This window comes from Mustela putorius, unplaced genomic scaffold (assembly GCF_011764305.1).
Source record: "Mustela putorius furo isolate JIRA1106 unplaced genomic scaffold, ASM1176430v1.1 tig00000580_pilon_pilon_pilon, whole genome shotgun sequence".
In the NCBI taxonomy this organism is placed as follows: Eukaryota; Metazoa; Chordata; class Mammalia; order Carnivora; family Mustelidae; genus Mustela; species Mustela putorius.
Window position 1 is genome coordinate 6,564,884 of NW_025421423.1, and position 13,643 is coordinate 6,578,526.

Below are 13,643 nucleotides of genomic sequence, written 5' to 3' on the forward strand. Positions count from 1 at the left end.
CTTATACATATTTCCTAAATTCTCTGCCGCGATTTCCTAAATTCTCTGCCGCGATTGACATCCTTCAGGTGCAGTGGTCACTGACCCTTTTCAAGACCTGGGGTTCCGGGTCTTAGTACAGGACCACTCAGATGTCGCACAGAATTTCTCACATGATCACTGATATGCGGTAACATATTCCTGAGAAATATAACAGCGCTGAATCCAGGGCATTCTTTCAAGAAGACACAGTTCCTAAGACTATGGCCTTGGTTGCCCTGTTACTTGGCATCCATCATCTTATAGACTGGTCTTTATCTTTTTCCAACTGGAGCCTGGTGGCTGCCCTAAGGACCATGCTGGGAATGGCTGTAATGTGCCCAGAGATGCCTTTTGCATGTTTTGAGAGCGACAGTGGTCCTTCCACTGTCTCATGCTTTCCTCTTTGCTTAACCTGGATTTGTCCTTTTTGATAAACATGAATCTCTTGTGTCCGCCCCACCCCCACATCCCTTCTTCCTTTAGAAGCACATCATTTACTCCAAATGCATAAGAAATGAACTGACTCAAGGGCAATGTAGTTCACCAGGAGAACCCCAGGCCACTAAATCAAACTGAAAGGGGTGAACACTAACTTAAAAAATGCTACTACATTCTTTGTGTTTTAAGTTAAGCCAAAATAGCACTCTAAAGGCAACTACTGAAACTGCCATGATGGCTAAGGGGTACCTAACCCAAGAACCAGACAGTTTAAGGGAAAAGGGAAGTTTTGTAGGCTACAATATTTAATAACTGAATTATTATCCCAACTGATTGAATGAATTAGATCTGAAAGAAACATGACAGCGTGGAAAGATTTCAAAACAGAATAATCCAACTCTGAAGTGACCATTGAGTAAGGCCTCAACAACTTGCTTAACATCAGTTTTTCCATCTGTAAAATGGAGCTAATAATACATTTTGTACAGCTGTGTGAGGATTAAAGCTGGTATTAGCCAATATGAGAAATCACTGTCACATCATCATTATCCTTACTATCTCCCCTGTGGGTGGAGATGAAGTCTTAAAGAATGAACAGTTGGCAGCCTGGGTCCTTACACGCAGCTATGTCATTTACTGAGCATTCCTTGGTACCACCGACAGTGTGCCACTCACTGCTCTAAGCACTTCCTCAGCATTAGCTCTGGCTCCCCCAGCACACTCCTTGAGGACTGACCGCACTGGCCCATCAAGCATGTTTCTGGAGTCCACGCTGTCTTACCCATGATAGTTGTCATTTGGAAAGGAGATATTAGTGTGGAAACTTTCAGTAAATGTATTCTTCTGTTCCTCTATGGGTTATTTTTAGGAGGTAGTAAAGGGTAGTGGAGAGAGCAGAAGAATTCAGTAGACCAGGTTCCAATCCCTGCTCTGCCCAGATTAACAATGAGCCCTTAGAGGAGCCATTCCTGTCCCAGCCTCAGTGTACTCATCTGTAAAATGGGGATAGTAATTATAACTGCCTTCTCCACTGCATGTAGTTCTGAGAGCGAGATGCGGGAGTGCACATAGAAATGTTATGTAAGAGAAGTACTGTCACAAGAGTCAACTCACGTGGAACAGACACTATCAGGAAGATGGCACCACTTCACTAAAATAATTCAGTGTGCAACCAAGAATTGCTTTACTCCTTCCCTGCAGAGGATGCAACGTCACGCTGGATCTTAAGTTCTAGTCAATGTGAAGTTGAGTTCCCCATTGCTCCACATTTCATAAACTTTGTAGGTCAGTATTGTTATGGGGCTCAATGCCATTGTTTCAATTTTCTCTGGTTGTTATTCTTAGTTATTTTCACTGTTACTCTTTCTGGTTTTATCACTGTGGAGGGATCCGGACCGTCAGATATTCATTGCAGTAAGTAAATGGAAAGGGTTGACTGTTCCAGAAGAAATCAGGAGCCTGATGGCACTTCCATTTCAGCAAGTTTTTAGGGAAAGAACTGTAAGATGGTCACATGCAAAAGTAACTGGCATTAGAAAATAAAGCCAAACATAAGTGATGAGTCCTGTAGTTCATGTAAGGCATCATCTTCCAAGTTAGTCAGGAATATGGGTTTCTGAGTAGTATCACACATTCTGGGAGCGACCCACGCAGTGGGTCATTGACCTTGACCTGGAAGCCCTCACGTATCTGTGATGTTGTCCATCACCATATGTAACATCAATCTGTGTTGAGGTTAGCCATCTTATAGACTGTGGAAACACATGGCCCTGAGTTTAAACCTGAGCATCAGATTTCTCACTGCAAATCAGTGTTATTTTAGGTTTAAGTGAGAGAACATCTCAAATAATCCAAAGCCATCTAAAATAGCATGTCGGTGCACAGTAGGTGCTCAATACCTTTTGTACCCTATATTCTTTCTACTCTCTTTCTTACTCCTTTGTTTTCCCTAAGGCAGATATTTGGCTTTGGCTATATGTGTCTTGTTTTTCTTGGATGTGATATACTTTATTTCAAGTTTAAATCCATTTAACAAATGGATTGTGTGCCAGGCCCTCTGCCTCCTGATGGGTCTTCTGCGGTGAACAAGACATAGTCCCCTGAGAAATATACAGTTTTGCTATTGAGAAATCTACACTCTAATAAATAGTATGGAAGGATGTAGTGCTGTTTGGTCAGTCTTTCACGTTTCTCATGTGTATTCAAAAGGATGAAGAATAATATGTTTGATTTTCTTTCGTAATTCTGGCATGGTGTTTAATATGAGCCCAGGTTTTCAATCATCATTTTGCTATTTAACAACTCTGTGATCTTGGGCAGAATTATTTATTTGAATCACTGACCATCTATAAACTGGGACAATTGCTAACTCATAGCATCCTTTTCAGGATTAAATGAGATAGTACACCTTAAAGAATTAGGCTCAATGCCTAGCCATAGGAGGTACAAAGATGATAGATATTATAATTACTGCCTACTTTAGGCTTACCTGGAAGATTTTAATAGATGATTTAGATATATGTACATGCAGATATACTCAACTATTCATTTCTTCTCTTCACAAATGTTTATTGAACATCTCCTATATGAGAGGCTTTCTGTGGTGATCTAAAGCAGGTACATTGCCAGCTGTCTATGGTTTTGCAGGGAAGATGGACATTAATCAAATTACCATGCCCAGAAATATTAAAGGGGTACCTGTGGTGAATGTTGCAGGTTAGAGGTAACACAGTAGGAATCTGTCATGCCAGGGGAGTTCACACAATGGGAATTTGATCCAGTCAGTAAGATGAACTAAACCTTAACTGGGAAAGTGATGACTGAACAGAAATATCAAGGAGATGAAGAAATTAACTGATGTTCTGGGCAGGGATGAGGGTTCCAGGAAGAAGGAACTACATGTGCAAAGGGGCTGGGGCAGGAGGAGCATATCAAGTAGGAGAACTTGAAAAAGGCTACTGTGGCCAGAACAGGGAGGTTGCAGGAGAGTGTGGTATTAGATGAAGTGAAGAAATGTCTGACCATTCCCTAGACACTGAATAAATCATTCCTTACAGGGCATCATTTATCCAATCCTGTTTCTTCAACAGGTAGAGCACTGAGGGCATTCAAGGATGGTCCCTACTCAGAAAGCTTACTGACCACTGAGTGACTTGAGGCAGTAGAAAATTGTAATTAATTATAACACAAGCTGGAAAAGGAAAGATGTCATCAAAAGTGTAAAGGTTAAGAGCTGTAAGCATTCAGAGAACTGAGAGGTGGTTGGAAAATACCTAGAATTCTTGCTGGGAACAAATGGAGGAAGACTTTTTGCAAGAAGTACAGTTTCATTCTGACAAAGACGAAGGGAACAGGTACTCTAACCACAGAAGTGGGAAAGGGAGTAGGTGGGGATGGCAGAATCTGGTGCAATGTGGCTTAAGTACTGAGTAAAATACCAAAGTGAAATGGAAGGAACCAGATCAATGGGACTTTTGAATGTTTGGCCAAGACATCTGGTTTCTATACAACAGAGAAAGAGTGACCGAATGCACACAAGAATGACTAAATCAGGATTCTATTCTAGAAAGATGACTCCGGCATTGTGAAGGGTGAACTGAACAGGGGAGAGACTGGCAGCTGGGAGAGCAGCTAGCCACCGGGGATGACCACACGTGCTTGTCTGCAGAATGAGAGCGTGCCGTATGCTGAGAGAGGCACTGGAAGTGGAAGGCCAGGTCTGCTTAGCTGTCGTAGCAAAGAACCACAAACTAGGGGCTTAAAGAGAAGTTGATTGTCTCCCAGTTCTGGAGACTAGAAGTCTGAACTCCAGATGACAGCAGGGCCATGTTCCCTTTGAAACCTTAGAGGAGTACTTCCTCGCTTATTCTGAGCATCTGATGGTTTGCTGGCAGTCTCTGGCATCCCTTGGGTGCAGCTGCATCAATCAATCCAATCTCTGCCTCATGGTCATGGCGTTCTCCCTGTATCTGTCCTCTTACAAGGACATGGGGCATATTGGATTAGGGACCCACCCTTACACTGTGTGACCACAGCCTCAACTTAATGGATCATGTCTGCAGTGACCCTATTTCCAAAGTGGGCCTTGTTCTGAGGTACCAGGGGGTTAGTTCAGTAGAACCTCAACATGTCTTTTTGGGGGACACAATTCAACCCATTCCAACCAGGCCTGACGTCTTACTGGACAGAAGCATAGAGGGAGAGAGCAGAGATGAGGCTCCACATGGCACTGCACTAGCTTCTCTGGCTGACCAGCCCTTTGTCTGGATGTGGCAGGAGGCCACCTATAATGTGTGATGAGAGAGGCACCCTTTACAGGTCCGCGGGCTCCCCCACGATGCTGTCTTCTCATTTAACATGTCCTGAAATTCCACCAACTCCCACAGCTGCATCACGAGAAAGTGTCTTCAGAGTTACGATACAGGGAATGTGAGGGCAATTTCTCACCTTCTTAGACCGGGTTAATGATGCTTGTGAGGAGCAAAAAAGGCTTTTCTGATAGTCTGTGACACTTCACACCACAGCCACTAGATGGCAATCATCACACATTTCCAAGCCACAATCTTGAAAGCCTGGAAGCAACTACTTACTTATTAGCACAGGAAATAATTAGGGAGAAGTCCTGTTTCCCGTGATTCCCCTATAGATTTCAGTGTATGGAAAACTCAAAAAGTGGAAAAAAGACTGTCTCTCACAATAGTCTTAATCAGTCTGAGCACTGTTCACACCTTTTAGTTGCAGAGTAAATAACTATATTCATAAATATTCATGAGTCCACTGAATGTAACCCGGATAAAAAGCAAAAACTATGAACAGTATTCGGTCTTGAGCATAATTTATGCCCAAACATCTCTGGTATATAAAGGAAGAGACCCTTACTCCATGTGCTCTGTTTACTTGGTCATTAGCAAGGGTGAAGAGGGCACGGCTGGAAAATTTCATCTTCTGTCATCCACTGTAAGCAGAGAGCAACAGAGTAACAGCCCCACCTTTATGATGCTGCCAGGAGAGAGGAAAGCAACATGGGAGAATTGTAGTGCTCCAGCCGGCCCACCCAGTAGCCTGACTTTGAAATACCACTGATTACATGTAAAGAAAATACTTTAAAAATCTGATTTAAGTGCATCCTAACGGTCTGCATAAACCATGTTTCCCCACTCAAACCTAGAAGCTGAGTTGGAAGAAAGGAATCAGATGATAATCATAATAGCTGGCTAATACAGCACTTTGCAAGGTAGAAAATTCCAGAATCAGGTATTTCTCAAGTCCTCCAGTAAAAAAGTCTCCAGTTTTATAACATATCTAAGTAACACATAAGAAAATCTTTACGCTGGAATTGTTAGATGCTTATAATTTTAAGATGCTCCTGCTTTTTTGGAGATGGATCCAAAAGGGAGGGTGCAACAACTGTAATTTCCTACATGTGCTTCTTGTTTACCAAATATTTTTTTCTTCTGCACACATAAATCTATACTCAAAAGAGAAGAGGAAACATTTATTAAGCTAAATATTCTTTCTAAAATAGCTCATTAAATATATTTTACTACTTACAGGAAGATTCTATTATCACCCCCGGTTTGGGGGTAAGGATCTGATATTTCAGAAGTTGCATGGTTTGGGGCGCCTGGGTGGCTCAGTTGTTGGGTGTCTGCCTTCTGCTCAGGTCATGATCCCAGGGTCCTGGGATTGGGGCCCACATTGGGCTTCCTGCTTCGTGGGAAGCCTGCTTCTCCCTCTCCCACTCATCCTGCTTGTGTTCCCTCTCTTGCTGTGTCTATGTCAAATGAATAAAATCTTAAAACAACAAAAAAAAGGTTGCATGGCTTATATAGACACACAGAATGGAGCGGGGTGTCAAACCTCAGTATATCTAATTTGGAGTTGAAAGTTTTAAAATTATCTCAGACTGCCTTCCATATGAAGATTTAAAAAGATGTCCCCGCTCTTCTGACGGTCATAGGGGAACTGTAAGGCAGGACACAAGGGAAGGTGGCCAGCTCCCTAAGGAGGGGCCCACTAATGGGGCATAAAATCCTGTTCACCCAGCATCACTGGGTGCAGTGTCTCTGGAGGGTGGGGCCAAACTGCATTGCTTGTAATTCCATGCCTCAGTGTCCTGCTCATGCTCTGACTGGAGGGCTCTTCCCCCAACAGGGGACACCTCCTCTAGGAAGCCCTCTCTGACTCACTCTTGTTCTTCCATGGGTCATTCACAGGCTTGCCCCTGTCACTGCTCTACCTTGCATCTTCTGCTGCTGCCCCTGTGATGGCATGGTGTCGGGGTTTGTTCACAAGTCTGTCTCCCTGCTTGTGAGTTCTGTACTCATTTCTGCCCCTGGTGCAGGGCCAGTACCAGGCGTTCAACACATGCCTGCTGATGGGTGGACGCACGGATGGAGGAATGAATGAATTTGTTCTAGTAGCAGAACAAGAAGGTGAGGCCTTTTGGAGATTGGCCTCCCTTTCTTCACAATTCCATTCCATGTCATAAAAGGACACGTGTAAGGCTTTGTGCTTCTTCAGGTTTCCAGAAAGCACTACCTGGATAGGATCCATCTGACCTTATGCTTGGCTTAAATATTAAACTTAATTACTTAGGCTATTCCAAGGGAAGCAGTCAGCTGTCAAGGTGGCTACCGACATACGCGGGGTTTCAATTTAAAGCAATCTGCGGTCATTAACTTCCCTTGCCTCGCCATAACTTTCATCAGGGTGAATAGCGGTGACATTTTAAATTGAAAAAGGAAGGGGTAGGGATGAGAGGGGCAGGGGGGTGCTGAGATGTGACCCAGTTGTCAAGAGCAGAAAAGACTGCATTAAAACTCATCCCTCCCTCACCCCTATGCCATTCCCTTTGGGTTTTTAAAGACAAACTGGAACTAAAACTGACCAGCATAGAAGCTTCTTGATGAGACTTGTGTGATCTATTTGGCTTTCAATGTAGAGCTGACTAATGCTTTCCTCCTCTCCCCAACAAAAAAGTAATGGAGGGAAGAATGGATTTACTTCAAGAAAATTCCATTTTCTTGGTGAACAAATATTAGGAAGTTTCATATGGGATGAACATTTGGAGGTCTGGGGCACTGGTTAGAGATGGGAGAGCCAGACTGGAGGCCAGCCAGTTCACTGTCCTTCTCTGTGGCCCAGGAACTATATCATTTAGGTCAGGATCCTTCTAAACCTATCATATCAGCCTGGGAACTACAGCCTTCTCTAACCTGGCCATGCTATACAGCTCAATCTTATGGTGACGAAACAAGCTTGAAGAGAACTTTAGTGATGTGCTGAAGGTCACTCAGTTGGTTCATGGCAGAGTCAAGACAAATATGACAACTCCCATTCATTCAACACCTATGTTCGTAGATGTCAGGCACTTTTACGTTCATTACTCTGTTCCTTACACCAAGCCAGGAGCATCAAATAAATATTGTTCTCTCCATCTAGGAGAGTAAATTCAGAGAGGTTAGGTAGTTTGCATTGGTGATGTTTTGATGTTCCTTTGTGATGTAGATATTTTGAAACTGGTCATTTTTACATTTGCACCTCTACAGTGTTCTTGAAAACAAACCATTTAACTTCAGCTTTAAAAAACAAACTAATAATGGGCTCAGCAGACATCTCACTTCATCCCTGTCCGGAGGTCCCATTCCTTATTAGATGAAATTCAGGACTGGGGAGGCCACGGATGGAGTAATTTCAGGGATGGAGTGAAGGTCAAGTTGAGGATGAGCTCAGAGATGGAATGGCGCCAAGTTTCCTATTGTGCACTTTCCTTGATATTAAGAAACACCTAAAAGTACCTTGATTTACTTTTAGATTGTCCCGAAATTTACTTCTCCTTTTCCTTACATCTTGCAATCAAGGTCTCTGAATTCGAGATGGAACTCCTTCATGGCAATGTTCAACCTCCTGCTTAGTACGTATTTGTTTCCCTTGGCACTCAACAAGGAGACCCTTGGATTCAGAGGCCCAAAACCTTGTAACAATACAGCAAGATATGGATTCCAATGAAGTTGAGAGAGGTTATGTAACTTTTCCAAGGACATAAAGCTGTCTCCTCATGGTCATGGTAGAGCCAAGGCGGCCTGGGTCCCAAGACCAGCACTGTCCGAATGGTTGTATTTGTCTTTTCTTTTTTTTTTTTTTTAAAGATTTTATTTATTAATTTGACAGAGAGAAATCACAAGTAGATGGAGAGGCAGCCAGAGAGAGAGAGAGAGGGAAGCAGGCTCTCTGCTGAGCAGAGAGCCCGATGTGGGACTCGATCCCAGAACTCTGAGATCATGACCTGAGCCGAAGGCAGCGGCTTAACCCACTGAGCCACCCAGGCGCCCTGTCTTCTCTTTCTGACCAAGGCAAGGCATGAGCTATCTCCCTGCAGGCTGGACCTGGGTTTGGGAACAGAAACTGCACATCCTCAGATGGTCAGGCTGTGGGCACTTTCCTCTAGCGGTCCGATCCCCATCTTCATCTTCCATGAGGGCCTGTGCTGGACATTCTTTTGCCCTTCCAGACCCACTCTCCACCTTTCTCCATCCAGCTTTGTGCCCTGTGGAGGTCCTCTATGGACCACACGGACAGGCTCCCTTGACCTAAGGCCATGGTGGGAGACGAAGAGGTTCAAGGAGCTGAGGTCAAGTATTTATTCTGGCCATCATATGGCCATCATGTGGGTTGGCTATGTTCCTCGTCAAAGGACACAGATCCCATTAGAAAGCCCTCTGCTATCCCCTCCCTCAGGTTTTAGAAATGGCTCTTTCCCTTTTTCCTCTTGAGTCTAGATGTGGTAATGCCTCCTCCACTTCACTTGCCCTGGGAGAATGTATTCTTTCTGTTGGTTTCCTTAAACCATACCTTTGCAAATGGTTTCTTGGAAATTCCCCGGACTCTCGTGTGCTATCATTCTCTGCCAAGACTATTTCTTTTTCCTTCTTTACTATTTCCAGGTGGTTAAAAGGCTCAACCAATTATTTATTTGATCCATTATTATTTAAAAGTAGCTTTCAAAAAAAGATATCACAGATCTTAACAATTTCTTAGAGAATTTTGGGAGTTTGCTAAACTGTGATCTGCCACCTTCCTTTTCCTGGTTTGAAAATAACAGATTTCACAAAACAGTGAGGCTCTAAATTCACTGGAACTCTAAATTTATTCAGTGACTTTATAAAAAAAAAAAAAAGACTTTTTTTTGCTGAGTCAGAAGACAATGGAGGAACTTCAAGTCAGCCATACGTTTTCCCCAGTAGAACTAAGTGACAATAGGTCTGCTGTGGGCACAGGCAGAGTTGTGCTAGGAGGACCCCGAAGAAATATCTAAGGTCAATTTAAAATTCCTCTCTGAGAATTGCCAGAGTCTGGTCAGCAGAACTGGACCTGCAATTTTCTAAGTGACTCTGGGGATGGGTTAAAGCCCTGGAATTCAAAACAATGAATTTACTGGGGTGCCTGGGTGGTAAATAAATAAAATCTTTAAAAAAAATGAATTTATCCTCTGGACAGCTTTGGGGTTGCCAAAGGACGGGAGGTGAAGAGATCAAGGTTTTCACGGGGGACAAAGTATTAATGCCCAATTACCAGAAATAGGAAGAAAAAGCATCTTCCATATCCTGTTACTATGTGACCAGATTACTCATTAGCCAAACCACGATATTTTTTCAGAGAGGAAGGGTGTTCAATTCCTCTGTGCAGCATATACAGACCGGACTGGACCTGGCAAGTGGGATGTTGGGTCAGAAATAAACAGAGGAATGTCTTCCTCAAGAGCCCCTGTTGGGAGAGGTGCCTTCCAGGACACACCTGCTTCTGCTGTACTGTGCCCTGCATCGCCTCCCCCTGGGCGGGTGAAGGAGGTGGGCCATGTTCATTAAACTACTATTTTATTTACTCCTCACAAGAAGCCATGGAAGAGATGAAAAAGCCGAGATTGAAGTGAGTCAGTGACGTACCCAAGGCAAGCTGATGGTGGAGGAGGCTTCCTAGGATTGCGGCTTGTCTGATTTCAGAGCCAACCCTTGCCTTCACTACTACAGCCCAGCAATGGATGGCACGTGAAGCAAAAGGGATGGCGAGCAAGGTGCTAACAAGTATACTTCTTTTTTTCTGAACTTTCCTGAGAGACGGCTTACCAAAAAAAGCAGGTGGACACTCAAAGATCGGAGCCAAGGGAAATCCAGTGGGCAGACGGCCTTCACAGAGGAGACCGAGCTCAGCCTGAAGGTTGGCTTCATTTAATCACATTCTACCTGTAGGTTTTGTGAGGGTGACACCCTGAAATTCTCTCTTTGGTTGTACGAGACAAATGTGCCAGCTGGTGCACACGGATATGCACTGCTGTGTAAATGCACACAGGTGAGTCGCATCACAGAGCAGTTATCACTAGATCAGGAGCCGCCATGGTGTAGAGCAGCATTCCTCAGAAAGAAGAGCTCTGTGTGTGCTCAGAACATTTCCTGAGGCTGGAGGGTGGCTCTCTTACCACCACCACACACACACTCTTCTTTCATTTCAGTCTCCAAGGTTCTAATTAAGATTATGCATCTCTTCTACTCTCTCTTTTAAAGATTTTATTTATTTGGCAGACAGAGATCACAAGTAGGCAGAGAGGCAGGCAGAGAGAGAGAGGAGGAAGCAGGCTCCCTGCTGAGCGGAGAGCCCTATGCAGGGCTTGATCCCAGGACCCTGGGATCTTGACCTGAGCCGAAGGCAGAGGCTTTAACCCACTGAGCTACCCAGGTACCCCTCTCTTCCACTCTCTTAACTCCTACCTGTCTTTCCCTTCTAAACTCAGCTGATCTGTGGGCCCCGGGCTTGTCTTAACAACCGTAACTTGATCCTGATGTCAGTCTCTTATGCAGCTGCTTCCAGCTCACTACATCCAGAATTTCCCCCAATCTCCCTCCCCTGAATTTGGCTTCTCCTGATTATTTGTTACTCAAAATTTATCTTATTTGTCCACACTTAGTTTGGTTGTTTGAAATTACTGATGAGTCAACAAAGTGCTGGCACATCTATGGTGAAACTTCAAAATCCTTAACAATGTAAGTGACCTTGTGCTTAGCATATTCAGGATAATAAACTCAATATTTTATAGCATTATCTGACTTAATTTTTACCCCAATCCTATGAAGTCCCCTAATTTGCTGAAGATGAGGCTCAGAATAGTCAAGTAACTTGGCCTATATCATAAGAGCTGAAAGGTTCAAATCCAGAACTGTCTCCAAAGCCCATTTTCAACCATGATGTTATACTGTAAAGAGTATCAATATTCTTATCTCAGGATAATATAAAGGGAAACCATCTTCACTGGGTCAAAGCTGGGAGGGCTCTTGCAAATGATGAAATCCGAATACCTTATTGTATAGATGAATGGAAGTCAGTGGGATGAGAGGACGCAACTTTTTCCGAGGATAGAGTGAGTACAGAAGAGGTGGGTGACTGTTTATTCAGCACCCATTCTCCCGTCTCCTTCCTCCTAAGGGGATCCTGCTTTTGTCAGGTCTTCGCTATGTGATCATGCATTTCAAGGGAAGCTGGCCCATCTTCAGTCCAAGGGGATGAGTCATGACTGGTTTAATCCATCATGATGATCTCATTCTCCTCACACTGATTGGATCATGCAGGGCAAATGACACCCTTTTGGCCCAATGACATATGAGGAAATTCACTGCATGTCTTTGGGGAAGGTTCCCTTCCTCCTTCTTCTTCCTCTTCTTCTTTTTTTTTTTTTTTTTTGTTTCCTCACTTCTAAAAAAGAGCTGCAGGAAGACACCTGAAGATATCTATGAACCTCAGGAAATTCTCCTGATGGAGGGAGAGGAGCTATGAACACTTCCATTATTTACTACTTACTGTGTCAGTTTTCTTACTAGGTCTTTCCATAAGTGATCTCCTCTTCTCAGACAAAATAGCAAGACAAGTTTTATCATATTTATTCATGGATGAGGAAACCCAGACCTAATAACAGTTAAGTCATTCAGTGGTTAACCGGTAGCTTCAGGATACAAGTCTAGAAATGTACGGCTTCAAATTTATCATGCTTTGTAGTAGCTCTTTTCATATTGAATAAATAATTTATGTTAGTCTCAAAAAGGACATTTCCCTCTATGTGCCCAGTGGAGTTCGGTTCTGAGTCTGAAGAGCCCTGAACCCTCAGAGGCTTGTCCAGTGGAGTCGGTTGGTCCCTCCTGCTGATGGTCCTCCGAAATGGCAACAGCCTAGACAGATAAGTGTGATCAAGGAGGTGCAAATCATTCCATATAGCTGGCTTTGGGGACATGACTGGGAGGCTCCTTTTGTCTAATGTCTTGCCGTCAACTTTGAATCACTTGGAGACTTTGGCATGAGTTAACCATGGTCACAGCAAATGGCACAAGTGAAGCAACTGGTTCGTTTGCATTCTTGGCTGACTTAATTCAGCTGAACGGTATAAGACCAATTTTACTTCTTTTAGAAAAAGCCATGCAAACCTCTCCAAAGAAAGATAAAAATGCCTGCCTAATAGGGTCGTGGTATGAACCAATGAGTTAATTTCCCTAATACAGCTTTTGTCACATGGTAAGAAACAGAACAGGCTACTTTCCTAATTCCCCATTTTCCTCTTTGCTTCCTTTAAATCTTTGCTCTATGACCGTCTTCTCAATGAGATATAATATAAGGTTAAAAAGGAAGATATGATTCAGATTGGAACAGGGATTATGGGCAGGCTCTGGAGAAGTGAGATTTCAGCTGGAGTTTATAATGAGATGTATTAGCTGGTAAATGTCAGGGGTAAGAGTATTTGGGAAGATGGATGTAATAGCATGTGCCAAGATCCTAAGACAGGGAAGCCACTGGCATATCTCTATCTAAAATGACCCCTGTGGGGGTTCCTGGGTAGCTCAGATGGTTGAGCAACCCAGGAACTTTTGGTTTTGGCTCAGGTCATGATCTCAGGGTCATGAGATGGACCCCACATCAGGCTCCAGGCTCAGTGAGGAGTCTGCTTGACATTTCTTTCCCTCTGCTCTTCCCCCAACTTGTGCACACATGCTTTCTCTCTCTCTCAACTCAATCAATCAATCAATCAATCTTTGAAAAAGTAAATTAAATGACCAAAGTAGTAGGGCTGTAATAAGCCAGGAAGAAAGTGGACTGAGATGAGACTGAAGATATAGGCAGGATCGAGTCCCACAGGGCTTGCTAAAATG

At 43.6% G+C, this 13,643-nt stretch overlaps 1 protein-coding gene across 2 annotated transcripts in view; it reads right to left on the reverse strand.

Moving 5' to 3' along the window:
• The window catches only part of GRIN3A (glutamate ionotropic receptor NMDA type subunit 3A), a 162,668-nt gene that overhangs the window by 25,078 nt on the left and 123,947 nt on the right, over nucleotides 1-13,643 (reverse strand). The window lies entirely within an intron of this gene.